The 12349-nt window shown below is 37.8% G+C and overlaps 1 pseudogene; it reads left to right on the top strand.

Moving 5' to 3' along the window:
* The first annotated feature begins 1515 nt into the window (after positions 1-1515).
* Positions 1516-12349, top strand: part of LOC118002497 — a 61779-nt pseudogene continuing 50945 nt past the window's right edge.

Here is a 12349-nt window from a genome sequence, read left to right as displayed (position 1 = left end):
AGGGCTCGAAAGGGCAGATGTTCATGATAAACAACAAATTGGTGAAACTTGTCAGAAATCCAGTAAAGACAGGAAGGTATTTTTACTAAAACTCTACACTTTTATCTACAATTAAGTGAATTTATATCTACTCTCCACTTTTAGAATAATAGATTTGGAGATATTTAAAAAAACTTACATTTTATTCTTGGTTGTTTTTGTATCTCAGATTCATGGTGATTCTGGAAAGCCGTTTTTATCTCCATTATTTTGTTTGTCTGTTTTTTTAAATTTATCTTAGTCACAAGCTGGATTTATTTATTTATTTAGTCTCTTATTTTCTGAGGTCCTTGACTGTTGGCAAACTTTTTGTTTGTTTGTTTGTTTTTTTAATTTTCTTGGCAATGTATCTCCAGCATAACTATTTCTGGGCATCAGAGGGGTAGAAGAAATAAGAACTAAGGATTCCCAAGATAATATGTTTCAAATTCATTTCATTCTGCTTTATTTATTTATCTACTTTTTTTTTTTTCCTGAACACTAACTTGGAAAAGCAATAGATATTGTTGGTCTGGAATTAATACTATTCACTTCTCTGTTCAATTTCCTAAAATAAGCTCTCAGCAGATATTTATTAAAGTGGTATAAAATACACTTGTAGCTTAGATTTTTCTTAGAATTACCTCCCAGGAAGACAGAAAATGGCAAACCAGAAATAAGACTCCAGAATTTGTAGATTTTTTATAGTGCATTAGCATCCAGTTTTTATTGTTATTATCTGGTGTTTATTCCCATAGTTCTGATATAACAAAGATGTATGATATGTTAGTACACTAACATACTAAAAATTGATTCCTGAAAAGTATATGTGTATATATATATATATATATATATATATATATATATATATCTCCTTGGATAGATAGCTAAAGTCAGCAAAATTTTAACAGCTTACAAGGGTTTGAATATGATGCCTGCAGAGCATGAACTATAGTTTATCCATTTTCTCTCAAGTCCCTAGACTCAATAAAGTGATGGTTTAAAAAATCAATAATCACCTTGGAAAACAACAAGAGGAATCCTTGAGGATAAGAAAACTTTAGAAAATCCTAAGAGGCAGAAAGCAAGCAGGGCCAGAAGCAAATAAGGAAACCTCAGCTCAAACGTACATAAGAAAATATTGCTGCAAAATAGTATAGGAAAAAGAGATTTACCACTCCTGACAGATGGATCCCAGTTACAAAGTAATTGATGTGTAATGTTTAGGGTGATTAATGGAGGCTTCATAGAAGGTAAATTTATACCCTTGAGCATCTCTCAACACACACTGATATGGTCTTGTGCCACTAGGCAATGGCAGTGGTGTGTACCTCCCAATGTGAGCAGTGGATCCTGGTAAGAGGGCAGTGTACTTAATGACTGATGAGTGCAAATAAGAAATGGGAGCATTCATATCCAAAAGATAAGCAGGTGAAATAACTTGCCAACTATCACGTTCTTCCTACCAATCTCCTTATGAAGACGAAGTACCAAACGATGAACAGCCCTACACGTATACCTCTTCCTCACAACTATCCTCTGGGCAAGGAGATTCACTATTTGGTGAGACAGGGAGCTTCATCTATCAAGATGAGCATACAACCCATAAATTGCCAAACATTTAATGAAAATTTACACCAAGCAAGGTAAGAGACTCAATAAATGTAAGAATATCATAAGGAAATGTGAGGAAACATAGTAAGAAGTGAAAATATAGCACACCTTAACATTTCATTAATTTCATAGTCTCAGGAAAATGTGAAAGGACAGTGGGTTCATACATAAGAATCAACTAGTGATCAAAAATTGGAATTATGAAAATTGAAAAGCAGAAAAAAAACCTCAGAAGGACACGTTAGAAACAAACAGGGAGACACAAAATATAGCATAACAGGATAAGTAAAATAAAAATTGTGGAAGAGAGTGAAGGACTGACCTAGAAATTCCAAATGTATCTACCATGTTCCAGGAGAAAATAAAGAAAAGGGTAAGGAGAGAAAATATCCAACAAAATAAAGGATCGAACTAATGGAAAGACCTGAATTATCCAAAAGAGACTTTCTAGTACCAAGACTAATGAAACAAACACACACAGACACATCTATTAAACCCATTGTAATAAAATGTAAAACTACCAAAGAGAGATAGAAAATCATAAAAATTTCCAGACCGGGGGGAAAAAAATCTCTACAAATGAATCTCAGTTCTTACCTGCTATAGACTGCTTCCCCCTAAAGTCCACAAATTGAAATCTTAATCCCAAGTGATCATATTTGGAGGTTGGCTTTTGGGAAGTAATTACATTTAGAGAAGTCATCAAGGTCGGGCGCCCATGATGATATGGGTGTCCATAAGAATATGTAATGCAACTGCCTGACAATTAGTTTTTTGGGTTTTTTGTTTGTTTGTTTGTTATTATGCCTGGCATTAAGCTTTTAAGCAGAGGCATCCATTTCAAAGAAATCCTTTTCTCTCCAATAAACATACTGCCCATTACACAACTAGATACAGACCCAGGCTCCCCACACCCATGAAGTTATCCTTTTAGAAAGCCTACCTGACCTAAATAACTGACCTTTTGAGTGACCTGCTTTCTCCTTCCTGTGCTTTAATTCCCACTGTTATGTTTTAAATTCACGATTAGAGTGAACCCACAAAACCTGGGCACCCCACTCTTGACCCCAATAAAGGCAGAACCCCATGGCCATGCTGTCTCTCTCCCCACAACCTTGCTGTATGGCCTCAGGTGTCCCATGTATCCTCCAGGATTTGTGAGTAATGAACCTTATTTTTTCAAAGGTCCCTGGTGGTTGTTGCTTAGCTGTGCCTTGCAATGATAATAAGAATCACAAGGGCTGGAGCACCTGGGTGGCTCAGTCATTAAGCGTCTGCCTTTGGCTCAGGTCATGATCTCAGGATCCTGGGATCGAGCCCCGCATCGGGCTCCCTGCTCGGCGGGGAGCCTGCTTCTCCCTCTCCCGCTCCCCCTGCTTGTGTTCCCTCTCTCGCTGTGTGTCTCTCTCTCAAATAAATAAAATCTTTAAAAAACAAACAAAAAAAGAATCACAAGGGCTGGTCCAGCTACAACATTGGCTCCAGCTGGGGAAATGTCAGTGGGGGCTCAACACAAGTAGTACAGGCCCAGGTGAGTGCCCCCAAGAATTTCTAGCCAAAAGTGTCACTATCTACAGGCTGAAACCAACCCAAAACAGAAGAGGAGAGACCATGTTACGGAGCGATCTATCACAGCCACAAACTCGGGAGGTGACGAAGTGAGCCTTGATGCACTGCCATGGCCAACTGCTCTGACCTTGGGCATCTCAAGGGGCTGGACAAATTGAGAGCATAGCTCCTGGCTGAGTTTGCCAACACTGTTGCCCAAGAAACCGGGATAAACTCATCACAAGAGAAGCCAATAACTCAAGGCACAAGGGTTTGGAAAAGAGATAGAGAGAAATTTATTTCAGGTGCTGGCAGCTGGGGGAGATGGCAGGCTCAAACCTGCAAGATAGGCACCTAAAGTTTTATACGGAGAGGTTCAGGGGTGCATGCAAAGGAATAGGCAGGGAGCACGTGATCATGGGTGGAGGCAGTTGTATGTTCAGCTCTTGTCGGTGGGCAGGGAAGTGGATGTGTGGGGTATGGTTGTCCAGGCTTTCTGTTTCTATCAGGGCTTTTCTGGTCTGGCTATTGGAATGTCTAGTCATTGTCGAGGGCTCAAGAAACTGTGAAAAGAAATAACCGTTGGGATCTGTAGTTGGGTAAGAGGACTCGTTGACAACTGGAGGGCTCTCTCTCTCTTTCTCACCATCATGTGAGGAAACATTAACAAGGCAGTCATCTACAAGTCAAGAAGAGGGCTCTCACAAGAACCCAACCATTTAGGCACCCTGATCTCAGACATCTAAACTCCAGAACTGTGAGAAATAAGTTTCTGTTGTTTCCATCCCCCGTCTATGGTATTTTGTTAAGGCAGTCCAAGCTGATGAAGACAAACTCTCACCCACAATATTCTCAGCATGAAGTTAATAGAGCAACAGATTTAAATTTTTTAACAAGAATAGCTTTAAACCTATCTACAGTAAGTACGGACTTGAAAGACATTTCAGACATGGGAGGATTCTGAAATGCAACCTACACAGATTCTAGCTAAAAATGTGAATGGAAGTAGAGAGTGGTTATGGTTGCAGGATATCATGAGTGCAATTAATATCACTGAATCACAGAGTTAAAATGACAAGTTTTATGTTACATATTTTTTTTTAAGATTTTATTTATTTATTTGAGAGAGAGAGAATGAGAGACAGAGAGCATGAGAGGGAGGAGGGTCAGAGGGAGAAGCAGACTCCCTGCCGAGCAGGGAGCCTGAAGCGGGACTCGATCCCGGGACTCCAGGATCATGACCTGAGCCGAAGGCAGTTGCTTAACCAACTGAGCCACCCAGGCACCCTATGTTACATATTTTTTACCACAATAAGAAAAATGTTATTAGATGATTAATTCTAGCAAGACAAAATATGAACCCAGGAGGAACAAGAGAAATGAAAGAAGCAATGGTGAACAGTCAATAGGATAATTAAATATGCCGGTCTCAGAATATGTAGAGTGATAGAGCAAAAAATTACAGATTGAAGGAGATTTAATTACCATAACTCAAAACCATATCTAATAAAGATATAACAAACTCCCTACCTGCTAAAACATAGTAAACACACTTTTTTTTTTTTAAGCAGATGAAAGATAGAGGGGCACCTGGGTGGCTCAGTCAGTTAAGAGTCTGCCTTCAGCTCAGGTCATGATCCTGGAGTCCTGGGATCCATCCCCGCATCAGGGTCCCTGCTCAGCAGAGTCTGCTTCTCCCTCTGCCCCACTGTCTACTCATGCACTCTCTCTCTGTCTCTCGCTCTCTCTCAAATAAATAAACAAATAAATAAAATCTTTTTTAAAAAAAGAGAAAGATACAGGAACACCTGGGTGGTTCAGTCGGTTAAGCATCTACCTTTGGGTCAGGTCATAATCTCAGGGTCCTGGGATTGAGCCCTGCATCGGGCTCCCTGCTTGGCGTGGAGCTTCTCCCTCTCCCTCTGCTGTTCCCCCTGTTTGTGCTCTCTCTCTCTCTCTCTGTCAAATCAATAAATAAAATATTTGAATAAAAGGAAAGATAAAAAATGATCAGGTATTAAACCACTTCAAAGTTGATTTTACATTGCCCATGATCAATGGCTATTATGCAGTACACCTAAAGATCAATAATAATAAGTAGGTAAATATGTGTGTATGTATTATACCAATTTCTAAATAATTTTGGGTTTAAAGAAGAAATTCATTGGAAATTACAACTGTAAAAAAAATGTTTTATGCAGGCAAATACAATTTGTAGAAAATTTATGGCCCCCTGCTGTAAATTGACAAAATCGTCTCAAAATAGAAAACCTGAATAGACAAAAACTATAGGATGCATTAAAACAGTAATAAAAATTCTACCTCTTAAAAGTAAGCAGACACAGATGTTTCAAGAATAAATGATATCAAGCTCTCAAGGAACAAATAACTCCTACCTTGTAAAAACTGTTTAGAACACAGACAAAAGGTGGGAAGCTCTCCAAGTCATTTTGCAAGGCGTGTATAAAGACAACTTTACTGGTGTCTGGGGACTTCAACAGAGACCATGAAGCTGGAGAGCAAGTGTTGCCAGACTATCACTGCAGAACATGCTGAGATACTGTGAAAACTCGTGGAAGTTTTAGCTCATCGCCAAACTTGAAGCCTTCAAATTGCAGGCAAGTAGATTAATTAGATGCGCTCCCTAGTAAGAATTCTCTGGAGAGAGGTGATAGTGTACTGTGGAGCCCCAGCCCTTCCCTGGCAGTTGACCTTTGATGACCTTTGAGAAGCCTGATGTGAGCAGACTGCACATTGCAGCATTCAGGACCTGGAACCTGCTTCTGGAAATTAGTGGGAGAAGGACTCTTGAGTTTCTCCGTGGGTTGAATGGACCCAAGACTAAGTGCCAAGTCTTACCCAAACTGAAATTAATCCTCTTCAAGCAGGCCATCGAGAGAACTGAAGAACCTGAAAGTGGAAGAGGTTGGGTAGGAAGAATTAATGGAAAACAGGAGCTTTCAGGTCCTAAGAAGCCAGCCAGAAGAAGGCATCCCGTGTGGCATCCTGAATACTGTGCAACTCCAACAGCCAACAAAAGCATAGCACAAGAGAAAAAAGCAGAATTCAGCCATCTATCACACAGATGGTCCCCAAACCAGATGATAATGAGCAAAAAGAGTCATATCAGACTTTGTTCTTTTCCTCTAATCCTTGATACTTCCTAGGTCTGACTCTGGGAGGGAGGTGGGGCAAAAGAGAGGCCAACTGGAGGAAGTGGAGATAGAGAAAGGAGAGGAGCAGGAGAAACTGGTTACCTTTCCCTTCTCCCCTGCCTTGGTAGCCAATAATGGAGGGTAACTTTGATATAAGGCTGGACTACGCAAACAATAGGAGTATCTGCTCCTAAATAATAGTAACTTGGAAAGTTAGGGGCTCTGCACAACCATCACCCCTGAACCATTTTATAATTCTGTTCCCACTGAGTTAACTCCTTCAATACACCAGTAACACTGCAAACTGTGGTAGCCATATGAAATTAGGATAATACAATAAACGGAAAGAGTAAGAATATCTCCTAAATAAAATAATAATAAAGCAAATAGTAAAAGAGTGGCTCATAATAGCAAAGTAGGATGTATCCCCAGTAATAAAAAGATATTACAATAGCAAAGTGCATATACATATATATATATGCATTCTACTACATACATGCATTCTACATATATACATATAAGAATATAATTCTTTATATTAAAAAATCAAAGGGGAAAATACAATCCTAGTGCATGCCCAATAAGTCTTAGCTAAATTTAAATAGTCATATAAAAACTAAATCCAAAAAATATCATAGAAACTACGAAGTAAGGGGGCATCCTTAATAGAAAACATCTGGCACACTATTATTACCTAAAATCATTTTATCGATATAAGAAATAAGACACAGTTGAATTTACCACAATAACCATTCAGAATAGTATTGGAGTTTCCAGCCAATTGAATCAGAGAAGAAACTGATGTGGTTTTAAAGACTAAAAGAAGATACAAAACTGGCATGTTTATTTCAGGTGGTATAATTGTCTACCTAGGAAATCTGAGCAAATCAACAACAAGGAATCAGCAAGGGAGCTAGATAAAAATTAGATCATAGAAATCAAAACCATTTCTTAAACCTGCCAATCACAAAAGGGAACAGAAAAAAAAAATTACTTTTACCAGGTAATAAGACTATAAAGTACCTATGAGTTAGTACAAACACAAAAAACATACACAATTTTTATAACTTAACTGAAGGAATTTTTTTGAAAAACTGAATTAGTGAGGTAAGACTGTGGTCATGAAGGAGAAGATGGATAACAGCAATTACAATGCTCTCATTAATCAATTCCCAAATATTATTCATAGAACTTGACAAAATTGATGTTGTCACTGTTTTTACTTACCAGATGATTATGTGATTATGACAAAATCAAAGGAAGAGAGAGAGGAAAAAGAGAAAGAAATAACCTTATCACATCCCTGACTATTTGTTATATAAATTCAGTCACTGTGGTATTGTACAGAAATAGACAAGGAGATTAATTAACCAGAACACATAGTGCAGAAATAGACCTATATGTATAGGAATTTGTACAGGGGTAAAGGGTGTTTTAAACTGGTGAAGAAACAGTGGATTATTCTACAAATATTGCCAGGAAAGTTTGATATTCATATGAAAACAATAAAATTATATACTTACCCCTTTACTCAAATTCCAGATAGAATAAAAACATAAAAATAAATAGCAAAACTATAAATATATTTTAAAATATGATAAAATATGTTTATGACTTTTAGGGAAAAGGTCTTTGTTTATAAAACACATAAAACAAACATAAATTAAAGGAGTCATAAATTCCCCACACTAAAAATTTTAAACTTCTATAAGACAGAAGACAAATTAGCTAGAGTAAAGGTAAGCAGTGTACTAGGAAAACACATTAATAATAAAATTAATTTCAACCTTATTCTCTGACATACAAAAAGGCATCCCCAAATCAAGAAAATGCAAGCAAGCCAATAGAAAGATGAATAATTTTTATGAACAGGCAATTTACTGAAAAGGATGTAAATATGGCCATAAAACCAAGAAAAACAGACTGCAGTATCTAGATAAATGCAAATCAAAACCAGCGAAATATCACATTTCAAGTTGGAAAGTTTAGGTAGGCCTGCATGCTTCCCCTCTGCCAAATTTATTCAGCAATCGAGGTGAGTAGGGGAGATTTGGCAGAATCTTTTAAAATAAATCATAAAGCTAAAAATGCTCATGGCCTAAAAGCAGCCATTCATTTTTGAATAGCTACTTTCAAATGTGTACACACGACACAAAACATATATAAGAACCTAAATTGCATCATAGTTTATAATAGTGAAAGTTAAAAAAAAATCTAAATACCCATGATTGTGAAATTGTTTAATTTAACTGTAGTACATTAGGATGACCATATACTATACGGTACTTTTATTTTTTTTTAATTTTTTTTTAAAGATTTTATTTATTTATTTGAGAGAGAGAATGAGAGAGAGAGCGTGCACACGAGAGGGGGGAGGGTCAGAGGGAGAGGCAGACTCCCCGCCGAGCAGGGAGCCCGATGCGGGACTCGATCCCGGGACTCCAGGATCATGACCTGAGCCGAAGGCAGTCGCTTAACCGACTGAGCCACTCAGGCGCCCCTATATGGCACTTTTAAAGAATAAGATAGACCAACTGCTATTAGTTATACAGTAAGGAAAAGATTTAATGCACATAACAAAAAAATATTTAAATAAAAAGTTACTTAATGATATTCTTTTATAAATGTACATACATATAAATGAAAATGCATAGAAAAAATATCTGAAGGGATACACGCCTAACAGATGATAAGTGATGGTAAATTTCCATTAGGAGGGAAGGACTATGGTGGTATGGGGGTGGTGTCTATTATATTTTATTTATATTAGTCTATTTTATTTTCATTTGGTAATACAATCAACCTGTCATATGATAGCCATAGTGAATCAAAGGAGAAAGACTATTTGATCACCTTGAGTGATCCACATATTTTTTTTCATATCCCATCCCTCTATTCTGTCATTAAAACATCTACCACATACATGTGTATGGGATTTGTAGATCATCTGATATCCCCATGCAGGAGAAAAAAAAAAAATATTTATGCTTTTCCATTCTTGTTGATGTGCACATGCGAGGATACTTTTCACATTTTTCAGAGAAGTGGTCATGTGGGCAAGTTTTGTGGCACTTGGCCATAAATGAGTCAGCTAACACAATACATTTTTTCCCTTCAGTGATGCTGATATACTCTGTCATCTGTCTATCGATCTATTATCTATAACATTTCCAGTGATTCACAATTTCACCTAAAAAATAAAACTTTTCTATGACTGAAAAAAAGAAAGTTTAAGCTGTAGTGTGAAAATAAACCATCATCCCCCCTCTAAAGATCAGGGCATTCCATCCCTGAATGGTCCCTCGCCACCTCCCCTTGTATCTTAGCCGAGAAATAGCAGTCAGTTGCCACGGTTGGGAGCCAGCTGCAGCAGGCCAATCATGTAGAGCATGTACTTCCACCCTCCAGAAAACGGGATGCTACTAGCACTTAAATCTGCGAGATAATCCATGGCAGGTAAGTGCTGCATGGGCGGAGTTGACATTTTGCCCTTTAAATCCTAACTTTGAGTCACTTCCAGATGATAGAGGGTTCAGCACTTGTTATTTCCAGGGGGTCCATCATTTTGATCTTTAGTAGTTTGGGGTTGGTGATCATTATAGGACTTAAGATGGGCTTGAAACATGCCACAAAAACAATGTGAAGTCAAATGTGAACCTGTCTCCCCCATGCATAGGATTTCAGTAATTATCTTATAAATTGGATTTAACACTACAATCATGAGAGTTGTATATTAATGTTAATCTAATGTGCAGGTGTGTACATATGAAGATATATTTTACCCATTCAGTGAAAGATGAGATCTAAGAGATGACTCTGTGAAATGGCAGGGTACATGAAGAACTCCAAGTTAGGTTTCTGGGGGGAATGATAGAAGGGATTGATGAAGGCGTAGGCAGAGCCAGATCAGGGGAAGTCTTGTCTGCCAGGTTACAAGTCTTGAGTTTTGTATTGAAATGATCTTTCGGGAGGAAGACTGCTAAGTACAGAAAGACTTTTCCAATGATACTCCACAGAAACAGTCCTACAGGAATCCATTTCGAGATCCTCAAATTCTAGGTCTTTAATTCCCATGTAGTCTGTTTCTAAAGCTGCCTGAGAGATTTAGACCGTGATCCTATTAATCCTTCCCTCATTTCAGGAAAGAAAAGCATAACCCTAACCTTAATTGTGGAACAAAGAGATTAAATATGTTGGTTTTGCAGAAACTCCTCTAATGATTCACAGATATGATTTAAACTTACTGGTCTTCCTATTTTTCCTTGCACATTCTGAAATCAAAAGGTCTATGTGTTAGGGGTAACTGAACCTGATTCTCTTAAACCTAACTAAATTTTTGTCTTGGATGACCAAATTTCTGAAGACATATTAAATAAAATCCAAGGATAAAAAAATGTACATGATTCTTTAAGATTGGGTGTGTAACATTCAATAGGTGTTTAAAATCCATTTTATCAAAGTATGAACTACTTATTCCAATTACAGTAAATCCCTGTTACATCTTACAAAATATTTAGTATCTTTATCACCCATTAACCAAAAATAAACTTCTAAAATTATGATGAAATATTTGTAATTGGAAACAGCTCTTTGAGGGAGAATGAAAGCAAAATATTTTTGAAGACTGCTGTTATGGACTTTAGTGAAAAATCATTTAGGCAAGAAAAGTGTACAGAGGTGAATTTGGTAATTGCAGTCAACCTTGTGTGGTTGTAAGGTGGCAGAGGAAGATCTATTCTGATATATCAAGCATTTAAAACTACCACAAAACCTAAGAGCAAACCAAATTGCTGCATCTGCACCTCCTTCAGGAGCACACCCTTCCGTTAGTTGATTAAGTAGAATATTTCTGGAGCTTCTACTCTGCCCACCCTTCCCCCGACCCCAGCTCATGCTCTATCTCTCTATCTCTCTCAAATAAATAAATAAATAAAATCTTTAGGGAAAAAAAAAAAAAAAGGAGGGCGCTGGGTGGCTCAGTGGGTTAAGCATCTGCCTTTGGCTCAAGTCATGATCTCAGGGTCCTGGGATCCAGCCCCACATTGGGCTCCCTGCTCAGTGGGGAGCCTGCTTCTCTCTCTCCCTCTGCCCCACTCATGCTCTCTTTCTCTCTCACAAAGAAATAAATAAAATCTTAAAAAAAAAAAAAGAATATTTCTCGGGCTTCTAGGGTGAAACAGGCAGTGTGAAGACAGTAGATCTGTGACTTTTACAAGAAGATCATGTAAATCAAATTCCAGTATTCTTAATTATTCTTTTTAAATTGGAGAATGTCAACTTTGAAAGATTTGTGGAAAATGAACTTTTTATCCAATGCTTTTATTTGAAAGAATATTCATTTTCTGGAAAGTGAGTACATTATTTTTAGTGTGAAAATGAGCAAACAAGCAAACAAAATTCCCGATCAAAAATAGAGTAAGAAGCACTGTCAGAGGCTCTTCATGGCTTCATGAAGAGAATCTCCCTTCCTTTCACTCTCTTGTCTGCTTTCCTTCTTTTTTTCCTCCTCCCTCTCCTTTCCTTCTTCTTGCTGTCATTGTCTTCTCATTTCTCTTCTTCTCTCTCTGTTTCTCTCTGTTTCTCTCTCCTATAATTGTGTCTAAAAACAACCATGGGTGCTGGTTATCTTTTTATAATTTCACATTCTGAGAATTTTGCCCTTCATTCTGTCTTCAGGTAGACCTCAGGACCTGACCTTAATTGCTCACCCACTTCTACCCACTGACCTTTGTCTCACATTTTCCCTTAAGCTCTTCTTTCCAGTTTATCTCTTAATTCAGGCAAAGAACCCTATGTGCTTAGCATCCCATACTGGAAACCAAAACTACCCCTCAGGCAGTAATGACTGCCTGCTCAGGTGGCTCAAAGCACCCAGACCAGTTTGCGCTCAACCCCAGACTGATGCTTGTGCAGATGGACCATGAAGTGGCCTCTGGAATGACTGACAATTACCTTTACTTCATTATAATATTAAAATCTCTGCCCAAGGAGGAGCACAAGTCTCCTACATAGCA

Source organism: Mirounga leonina, unplaced genomic scaffold (assembly GCF_011800145.1).
Source record: "Mirounga leonina isolate KUSES-001 unplaced genomic scaffold, KU_Mleo_1.0 Mir_82, whole genome shotgun sequence".
Taxonomy (NCBI): domain Eukaryota; kingdom Metazoa; phylum Chordata; class Mammalia; order Carnivora; family Phocidae; genus Mirounga; species Mirounga leonina.
The sequence above is the reverse complement of the archived record's forward strand: the minus strand, read 5'-3'. Positions and strand labels throughout refer to the sequence as shown.